Genomic DNA, 9,793 nt, shown 5'->3' with positions numbered 1-9,793 from the left:
ACGCTTTGCCAGGTGCTTTGATTACAAAGACAAAATGAAACAGTCCCTGTCCTCTGTTGTTCAGTCACTCTGACTCTTCGTGACTCCGTATGGGGTTTTCTTGGCAAGGGTACAGGAGTGGGTTTCTATTTCCTTCTGCAGTTGATTAAGGCAGACAGAGGTTAAGTGACTTGCCTAGGGTCACACAGCTAGTGAGTGTCTGAGGCTGGATTTCAATTCAAGTCTTCCTAACTCCAGGCTCAGGGCTTTATCCACTGGACCACCTAACTGCTTCTTCCTTGCCCTCTAGGAGCTTGTGTTTTAGGGAGGGAAATAACCCTCACATATATGCATTTGCAAAATAATAGAAATAAACTAGCTATGCTGGTTAACATGTTTACCAGGTTTACAACCATATTACATACATAACCTGGAATTGCTATCCTCAGTCACTGAGAGGGCTATTACTCCCACCCTACCACTAAGAAGCAGCCCCAGTGGAGATGCAGCTTGGCAGCTGCTCCTGCACATGTTGCAGCCAAGGCCACGGGTGATCCAGAAAGGAAAGTACTTGCCACCAAAGTCTTTGGCACTGTCAGATAGTTCACAAAAACTAATATGATTTTGTCACTAGAAATGACATTAAAGAAAGAAGCATTGCCTTATGTTTTGCTGCACCCTAAGGACTATGGGACCTTTCCATCTGACTTGCAGCACTAACCTTTCCCATGTGTTGTTTTCCCCATTAGAATGTGAACTCTTTGAAAACAGGGACTTTTACTTTCCTATTATTATTTTCAGCGCTTAACACAGTGCTTTTATATAGTAAACACTTAACAAATAGGTTATTCATTTGTTCAACTCTAGAGTGAGATAAAATTCTCAGTTCAGCTGAAAGAGAAAACAATCTTGCAGGAAAATTCCACTGCAAGCTGTCTCTGGGGCTGCATGCAGTAGTAATCAAAGAACATGGTGGGGCAGCTTTACCCAGCTGTCTGTGGCTTAACTCCTGTTAGTCATTCCAAAGGTCTCACTTTCTTTCTCAAACTGTTCTCTTATCTCTAAAATCTTATGGGCTCAGAAATCTCTCAATCAAAAGTCACATCTCCCTCTCACCTAAGTTGGTAAGTCAGAAAGCATTTATTAAGCACTTACTGTGTGCCAAGTACTAGGATACAAAAAAGGGTTAGGGGAACTTAGGGGACAAAAACAAAAACCATCCCCATCTCAAGAAGCTTACTGTCTAGTGCATACTAGCTGTCCTTCCAGGGAGCTTCTGCATAGGTTGGGCTACATACCAGAATTCTACTTGGAAAGAGGTTCTGGCTAGTAGACTTTCCCCTGAAGTATAAGAAAAGTCCTTCTTCCCGATCAGTTTCCAAGATACATGTTATCCTTCTTGTGATTTGTCCTTGTTGTTTGACCAGTGACATCATAGGTGATGTCTTGACTTGTGCATGAATTGGATTTAACGGAGGCAGGGTTGCACAAGTCTTCAGCTTCACTCTCTGTTCCTGACTCTTTGAAGTCCAGCAGGAAAACAAAAGACTAGAGGACTCGTGATAATCTGGGATATAGTGGATGACTTTGGTGTCTTTGATGCCTGACTAAGCTCTAAGCTCTCCACATTGCCTGCTTCAGCTGCCTTCATGGCTGTCTGAACAAACTCTTCTCTTCTACCCATTCTGGGGAAAGTATTCACACTTTATACTAATAATGAAATAAAGGATGAAGAAATTCTATATTGAGGGGAGAAAGAGTACATCTTCAATAGGAATTTGCCCTTGGAGAAAATGTCTTCTAAAAACTGCTTCTGATGACTCACTCTTTATTTTTTATTAGTTAATTTATTTATTTTTAGTTTTCAACATTCACTTCGATAAGTTTTAAATTTTCTCCCTCTCCCTCCTTCCTCCCCCTTCTTCCTCCCTCCCCAAAATGGCCTGCAATCTGATATAGGCTCCACACATACATTCCTATTAAACATATTTTCACATTAGTCATGTTGTATAGAAGAATTATAATGAACGGGAGAAACCACGAGAAAGAAAAAAAACAAAAAACAGAAAATAATCTGCTTTGCTCTGCATTCAGACTCTGTAGTTCTTTCTATGAATGTGGATGGCATGAGGACTCACTCTTCTGATCTTTTCAATGACATACAAAAGGTAAGCTTCTCTTGAGTAATAGAAAGATATTCCCATTTAGTGTGGTCACTCTTACTAAAAACTCCCTCTATTGAGCTAGGTACCAATTATCTCTGCCTTATTTGAGGAATTAAGTACAATCCCAATTTTGACTGTCTCCTATTCAAGGAAGTTTTGGGACTTCAAAGAAGTATATGATATTCTTAATTTTTATAACACAACTGAGGTCTTAACATATGTTTCCATGCTAAGTGAACATACTTCTGGATATTAGATATAAATTACAAGATTTCTGTGAGATGAACAGCTCTCTTTTAAAAGGTTTTGTTGTTTAGTCATTTCAGTCATGTCTGACTCTTCATGACCCCATTTGGGGTTTTCTTGGCAAAGATACTGGATTGGTTTGCCATTTCCTTCTCCAGCTTCATTTTAGAGATGAAGAAACTGAGGCAAACAGGGTTGAGTGACTTGCCCAGAGTCACACAGCTAGTAAGTGTCTGAGGCCAAATTTGAACTCAGGAAGTTGTGTTCCTTACTTCAGGCCCAGCTCAGGATCCACTTTGCCAGCCAACTGCCCCTTTTAAAAGATTACCTTTTTTTTTCCTAATAACTGCTATGTATAATTTCATTTATTTACATGATGTCCGTAAGCATCACTCATCTCTTGTTGCATTTACATGAAAAGACCCAAATATCTTGAAAAATGTAGTAGAGTACTTTTGGAAGTACTCTCCCACCCCTATCTCTAGAGAGGTGGGAAACACGTTTCATAATCCCCTCTCAAGGTCCAAGATTTAGCCTGGGCAGGGTTCAGGAGAACAGATCCTATAGTACTTCATATACCTGGAGACAAAACACTGGGCCAGATAACCCCTTGAGGTCTCCTTGAGTTCCACACTTCAAAGAGTCTATCATTAGAATATGCATATAGTTTTAAAGACTGGTGAATATCTACTTCTGATACCTTACCAGCTGAAAAAATTCTTGTTCATTTTTTTTTTGTAATATGGAGCATTTCAGAAGGCATTTTTGTTTATTTCCTTTCAAGAACCTGAGGGATATCAGGACACTTGGCTTGAGGGACCCTGAAAATCCTGAGCCAAGAGAGTGGAGGTAGTTTAGTATTCTGGAATGAGAACCAAGAGTCAGAAGATTTAGACTCTGTCATGTCCTCTGCAACATTGGGCAAGTTTCAACCTCTGTTTCCCTTTTCTCACCTATAGAATCGACATTAGTGACCACTTCTCCTGTATTTTCCCTCTAATCTGAGGTTTTAGGACATTGTCCTCTTGATTCTCCTACCTGTTTGAAAGCTCCTTCTTCGTCTTCTTTGGTAGATCATCATCCAAAACGTCCTAACAATCATTTCTGGACTTCTTCTCTCTGTGACCTCATCAACTCCAAGGACCTCATTTATCACCTCTATGCAAAAGACTCAAATTTATATGCCCATCCCTCTCTTTCCTGAGCTCCAGACCTATATTGCCAGCTGCCTTTTAGAATTTTTGAACTGGATGTCCCATAGGCATCTCAAATTCAACATGTCCAAAAAGACATTTTCTTCTCTCAAACCTAGCCTTTTTCCAAACTACTCTTTTGTTGTTATTGTTGTTGTTAAGATTGAGGATACTTTCAGTCGCCCTGGTTTGTAACCTTCCTTGACTCCTCAGTCTTCCTCACCCCACATTTACTAAGTCATCCATTTTACTGAAATAACATCTCCTGTCCCTATTTTCTCCAGTCACATAGCCACCACCCCTAGTTAAGACCCTTCTCACTTCTTGCCAAAGCTGTTATAATAATAGCCTGTTTCAACAATCCGGCTAGCAGCTGCTGTGGGTATGTAAAACCAACAACAACCATCTCACACAATGCTGCAAGCCCAGGTCCTTTTGATCTGCTTTACTAAGGAAAGCAACATTAAGGAGTTAACAATCTTACTTTAACCCAGCATACAAATATCATTCACTTAGTTCAGGGGAAAAAGCCAGCACCCTGAACTTCACAGGAAATACAAACAAATTGCAAATAGACCAAATGCAATTCATAGTTACCAAAATGTATCAACATCTGAGTTCAACCTGGAGGGCTCTTAATTACAGCTGCCCAGAGTCTCCACATCAGTGCACTGCCAAGAGTGAGAGCCCTTCAGCAAAATGGCTCTGTCTTCCCTTTTTATGCAGTTTCAAACGTCATCAAATGTCATCTGGTCGACCAGAACTTAGGCTCCTTCGATTGGCTCTGGTGTTAGCACCTCCCTTCACTGACCCCACCTGGAGCCCCACAGTAGTTACCAATTCACACCCACATAGGCTTAGCACCTAATAGGGGTTTGGTCCTGGGGCTTTGCACCTAGTTAGGCTCAATCAAAGCACTTAATTAATCATTTTAAAACAGTAAGAAAGTCCCAATTTAATTGATATTACATAGCCTAATTGATCTTCCTGTCTCAAGTCCCTCCCCTCTCCAATCCATCTTCCACCTAGCTGCCAAAGTGATCAGACAGTGGTTCCCTATTCTAGGACTAGATGAAAACACCTATATTTAATATATCATATAAAATTCAGCTCCAACAGTTAGGATTAAAACCAAGAATCACTTACCCAGCAAAACTGAGTATAATGCTTCAGGGGGGAGAATGGATTTTCATAAAATAGAGGACTTTCAAGCATTCTTGATGAAAAACACCCAGAGCTGAATAGAAAATTTGACTTTCAAATACAAGAATCAAGAGAAGCATGAAAAGGTAAACAGGAAAGAGAAATCATAAGGGACTTACTAAAGTTGAACTGTTTACATTCCTACATGGACAGATGATATTTGTAACTCATGGGACCTTTTTCAGTATTAGGGTAGTTGAAGGGAAAACATATATACAGAGAGAGAGAGAGAGAGCACAGGATGAGTTGAATGTGAAATGATGTTATCTAAAAAATAAAATTAAGGGGTAAGAGAAGAATATATTGGGAGAAGGAGAAAGGGAGAGATTGGAGTAAATTATCTCACAAAAAAAGGCAAGAAAAAGCTGTTATAATGGAAGGGAAGAGTAGGGAGGTGAAAGGGAATGAGTGAACCTTACTCATAGAATTTGGCTTAAGGAGGGAATGACACACACACTCAATTGGGTATCTTACCCTGCAAGAAAGTAGGGGTAAAGGGAAAAGGGAGGGAATGAGAGAACGGAAGACAGATTGGGGGGAGAGGGTAGTCAGAAGCAAACACTTGAAAAGGGACAGGGTCAAAGGAGAAAATTGAATAAATGGGGGATGGGATAGGATGGAGGGAAATATAGTCTTTCACAACATGACTATTATGGAAGTGTTTTGCATGATGATACACGAATAACCTATATTGAAATACTTGCCTTCTCAAGGAGGGGGATGGGGAGAGAAGAAGGGAGAGAATTTGAAACTCAAAGTTCTAAAAAACATTAAAAACTGTTTTTACATGCAACTGGGAAATAAGCTATACAGGCAATGGGGTATAGAAATATATCTTGCCCTACAAGAAAGTAAAGGGAAAGGAGATGGGGGGAGTGGGGTGATAGAAGGGAGGGCAGACTGGAGAAAGGGGCAATGAGAATACTTGCCAACTTGGGGTGGAGGGGAGGGTAGAGGTGAGGAGAAAATTTGTAACTCAAAATCTTGCGGAAATAAATGTTAAAAACTAAAAATAAATTAATTAATCTTAAAAAGCAAAACAAAACAAAATCAGTTTCAACTTCTCCTTCCTGGTTTATTATATACTCCCCTTCATGTAGTTTGTGTTCCAACCAAACCTGCCTTCTTGTAGTCCTTCACATGTCCATTGACTTCCATGCTTTTGCATAGACTGTCCCCCATTCCTGGAATATATTCCTTCCTCTCCTCTGCCTCTTAGAATTCTTCACTTCCTTTGATCCTCCTATTTAGGACTTTACTCATCTTCCACCTGCTATTGCCTACAACCTGAAATTATCTGGTAATTACTTCATATATATTATGAATGAGTAAATATTGTCTTCACTTATAGAAAGTTTGCTCCCTGATGATGCCCCACAGGGCAGGAAAGCCAGCCCAGCTGAAGCAGGGACCAGGAGCAGCAGGCAAGTCAAACTTCTACCCCCTTCACCACTGTCTCCCCTCAGACCCCAATGAAGAAACCCTAGGATCCATTGCCTCCAGCCCAGTGCCCTTACCCTTCATCCTGAGAAGCAAGCCCTGTGGAGATGTGGCCTGGAAAATGCTCATTCCTGTATCACAGCCACACGTACTGAGGACACAGAAAGGAAAGTTCTTGCCACCAAAATCCTTCACATCATCAAATGGTTTAACATCAGAAACTGATAGGATTTTTGTCAGTGGAAATGACATTCAAGGCATTACCATCTGCTTTGCAGTGCTCTTAAGGACCATAGGACCTTTCTATCTGATTTGCAGTAGAAACCTCCCCCATTAGAATGTGAAATCTTAGAGATTGAGGGCTGTCTCACTTTTCTGTTTGCATCACCAGCACTTAACAGAATGCTTTGCACATAGTAAGCATTTAATAAATGCTCCTCCTCATTGATTCTTGTCTTTGAATCATCCATACCCAGCATAGTGCCTGGGGTATAGTAGTAGGTGCTTAATAAATGTTTGTTGATCAATACCACCTATTTTTACAGAGATTGACATTCTGGCTGTGTGACCCTTGCCATGTACATCCCTGGATATCTCAGGACTCCAAGCAGTTCCCAAAGAGTAAATTGCAGCAAAGGTACCTGTCTGCATTAGTAAAGGAAGTTCTTCCTGGGGAGCTAGTGAAATCACTCCCTTCAAAAAATTTAAATGATTATGGATGTGAAAGCGTTTTGAAAAGTATAAATGTGTTACATAAATGCAAGATATTATTTCTGTGGCCGGTGTTAGGGGTCTTCACCCTTTTCCTCCCTCTCTAGATCTGATTTTGGAGATGGTGTGAATCCAAGGACATGAGCGCCCTCATGGATGATTGTAAATTTTCATGCATCCATTTTTAGTGTCAAAGAACCAATTTCAGTAGAGGAGTCAATGGCTATAATCCATTCCATTTGGTAAATTTACTTTATCAAAAGCTTATTAAAGCTCTGCACCTGGTAGGTGAAATGTGCTGGAGATACAAAAAATTTTTTTAAAGATTTGTAGGGAAAGCAAGCTATATACAGGTGTGGAGGGAATTCTGATTTTTATAATAATCAATATGTATGTAATGAATATACCAATAGAGTTTGCAGAATTTCTTTTCCAGCTTGTGAGCTGGACACAATGCACGTTGAACTGATCAATCAAACCTTGACTAGGCTCACAATCACTGGCATGCTTCTGCCTGTGTACCCGAAGTGAAATGAATCAAAGACTGTAGAACTCTGCTCCTGTGACCCAGTGAGTAATGTTCCCCAAGGACTTTAGCAGCATTGCTCCCACAGGACTCCAGAATTGCTCTATTGCCTTCCATTTGTGGGTTTGTCATGGGAAACCACTCTGGCCCTGGGAAGATTGTTTGTAATCCACCTTCCCCCCTCCCTTCCCACTTGTAATTTATGTATATAATCTCTGTCTTCCCTTCAGCCAGGCAGAATTCTGATCAGGAGAATTCCTGATGGGCAAATCTGTTCCTTGTTATGAAACTAATTAATTAAACAGCTACCTGATTACTGGCACTTTTTCTCTGGCCTGCTGTTTCATCATTCTCAGGTTAGAGACTGGCTCAGTAAAGTCCTGTTGACAAAGACAATGCCTGCCTTCAAGGAGTTTATCCTTTAGTAAAACTGATAAAAGGGGTTTAATTCAAAAGACCAGAGATTTGGAGTCAGAGGTCCTTGTTTCATATCCCAGTCCTGCTACTTGCACCTGAGACCTTGGGTAAATCATTCTACCTTTCTGGGTCTCAACCTCCTCATATATAAAATGGAAGGTAAGATTAGAATCTAGTTGGAGGTATCAAACAGGGAGGCTGAACACTTCTCAGTGTTGCCCAAACATATTAAAATGTAATTGGGAAATATTTAACTAAATCAATAAATATACAATAGAACATAGTGTGTTTTTTTCCCAAGTCACTATGGGCCTGCAGGTATCCTTATGTATAGTTTAGTCTTGACACCACTGGACTAGATGACCTGTCAAGGTCCTTACAAGCAAAAATCTACGATCCTATGAACACACATAATTATAATTCAAGTTACCAATGATTGCTTGCCCAGGAGAGGCCAGATTCAGGGTAGTGTCAGCTTGCGGCGGGGGTGAGGGAGCAGTAATATTTTTTCCTGCCTGCCAATGTCAGTAAAAACTAATCCATACCTCTAAGTAGGCAATGTAAATTGAAGAGACCTAAAACAGTCCAACTACTTGGAGTTATTTCTCAAAAGGATTTTTCATCAAACAAATGCAACTTGATCCCTTTTGCCTGGAATAATTTCCTTCAGCTGCTATTCGTGGAGTCTGGTATCTGCTTTGTATGAATCTTACATATACTTGTTTATGTGTATAGTCTCCTCTGACAGAATGTAAGTAAGCTCCTTGATGACAGGGACTTTCATTTTTGCTTTTATATCCCCAGGACCTAATGCAATGCCTGGAACATAGCAGGTTCTTGAAAAATTTCTTGATATTAACTCATGCCTTCCTTATTCATGCAGAGTCCCTTCATATTTTCCTGTGATTTAAAATGTAATACTATACTTGATACTTTTTACCAGATGTCTAGAAAAACTAAAGTTTTCTGGCCATCCTACTTGCTTCTCATATGATCAAGAAACTCTCCCTCAACTTTCCTAAATTTAAATTAAGTTCAGAGAAGTCCTCTCCATCACTGGTTCTCATAGTCCAGATACTATGAGATCAAAATGATTTTCATAAAACAAAATGTTTTCATTTCTAATGTAGCAAATATTAATAAATATATAATCCCTCTAAACAAAAGCTTCTTTGGGAGTCAGGGGGTCCTCACTTTTTAAGTGTAAAGGGGTCCTGAGGCTAAAAAAGTTTGTCCTATATCACAATTTATGGATCAAAACAAAAACAAAAGCAGAAATTCAAATATCTAAAATAGATATTGAGAAATTAGTTAGTATATAATTTAGAAAATGTCTTAAATTCCTCAGATGAAAATGCTTATTAATATGAAGTATTATTATTCAATAAGAACTCACTATTTAAAATAAACTATCTCCTCACTTAAGAACACTGAAAGCCTTCTAGATACCCATTCTCTTTCTTCTCTACCATCTCTAGCAAGTTTATTTTTTTTCCTGAAACAGTTAGATGGCACAGGGACAGAGTACTAGCCTAGACTTAAGGAAGATTCGAATTCAAATCCAGCTTCAAACACATAGTAGCTCTGTAACCCTGGGTAAGTCATTTATCCTTTGTCTCCCTCAGTTTCCTCAACTGTAAAAAGTGGAGAAAATGTAGCACCTACCTCACAGGGCTGTTATAAGCACCAAATGAATTATAAAGCACTTAAGTGCAATGTCTGGCACATAGTAGCAGTTTAATACTTCTTCCTTTTAACATTAGCCTCTTAAAAAAACCACCTGGTTTTTAAGAGGATAAATATAGTTTTTTTTTTTAAAGTGTGAAGGACTGATGGCATCATCAATTTGTATTGTCACTTATAAACATGGAATCTTTTGCACAGGTTTCATTCTGACAAGAGGTGTGAAATAT

Source organism: Trichosurus vulpecula, chromosome 1 (genome assembly GCF_011100635.1).
Source record: "Trichosurus vulpecula isolate mTriVul1 chromosome 1, mTriVul1.pri, whole genome shotgun sequence".
NCBI lineage: Eukaryota > Metazoa > Chordata > Mammalia > Diprotodontia > Phalangeridae > Trichosurus > Trichosurus vulpecula.
The sequence above is the reverse complement of the archived record's forward strand: the minus strand, read 5'-3'. Positions refer to the sequence as shown.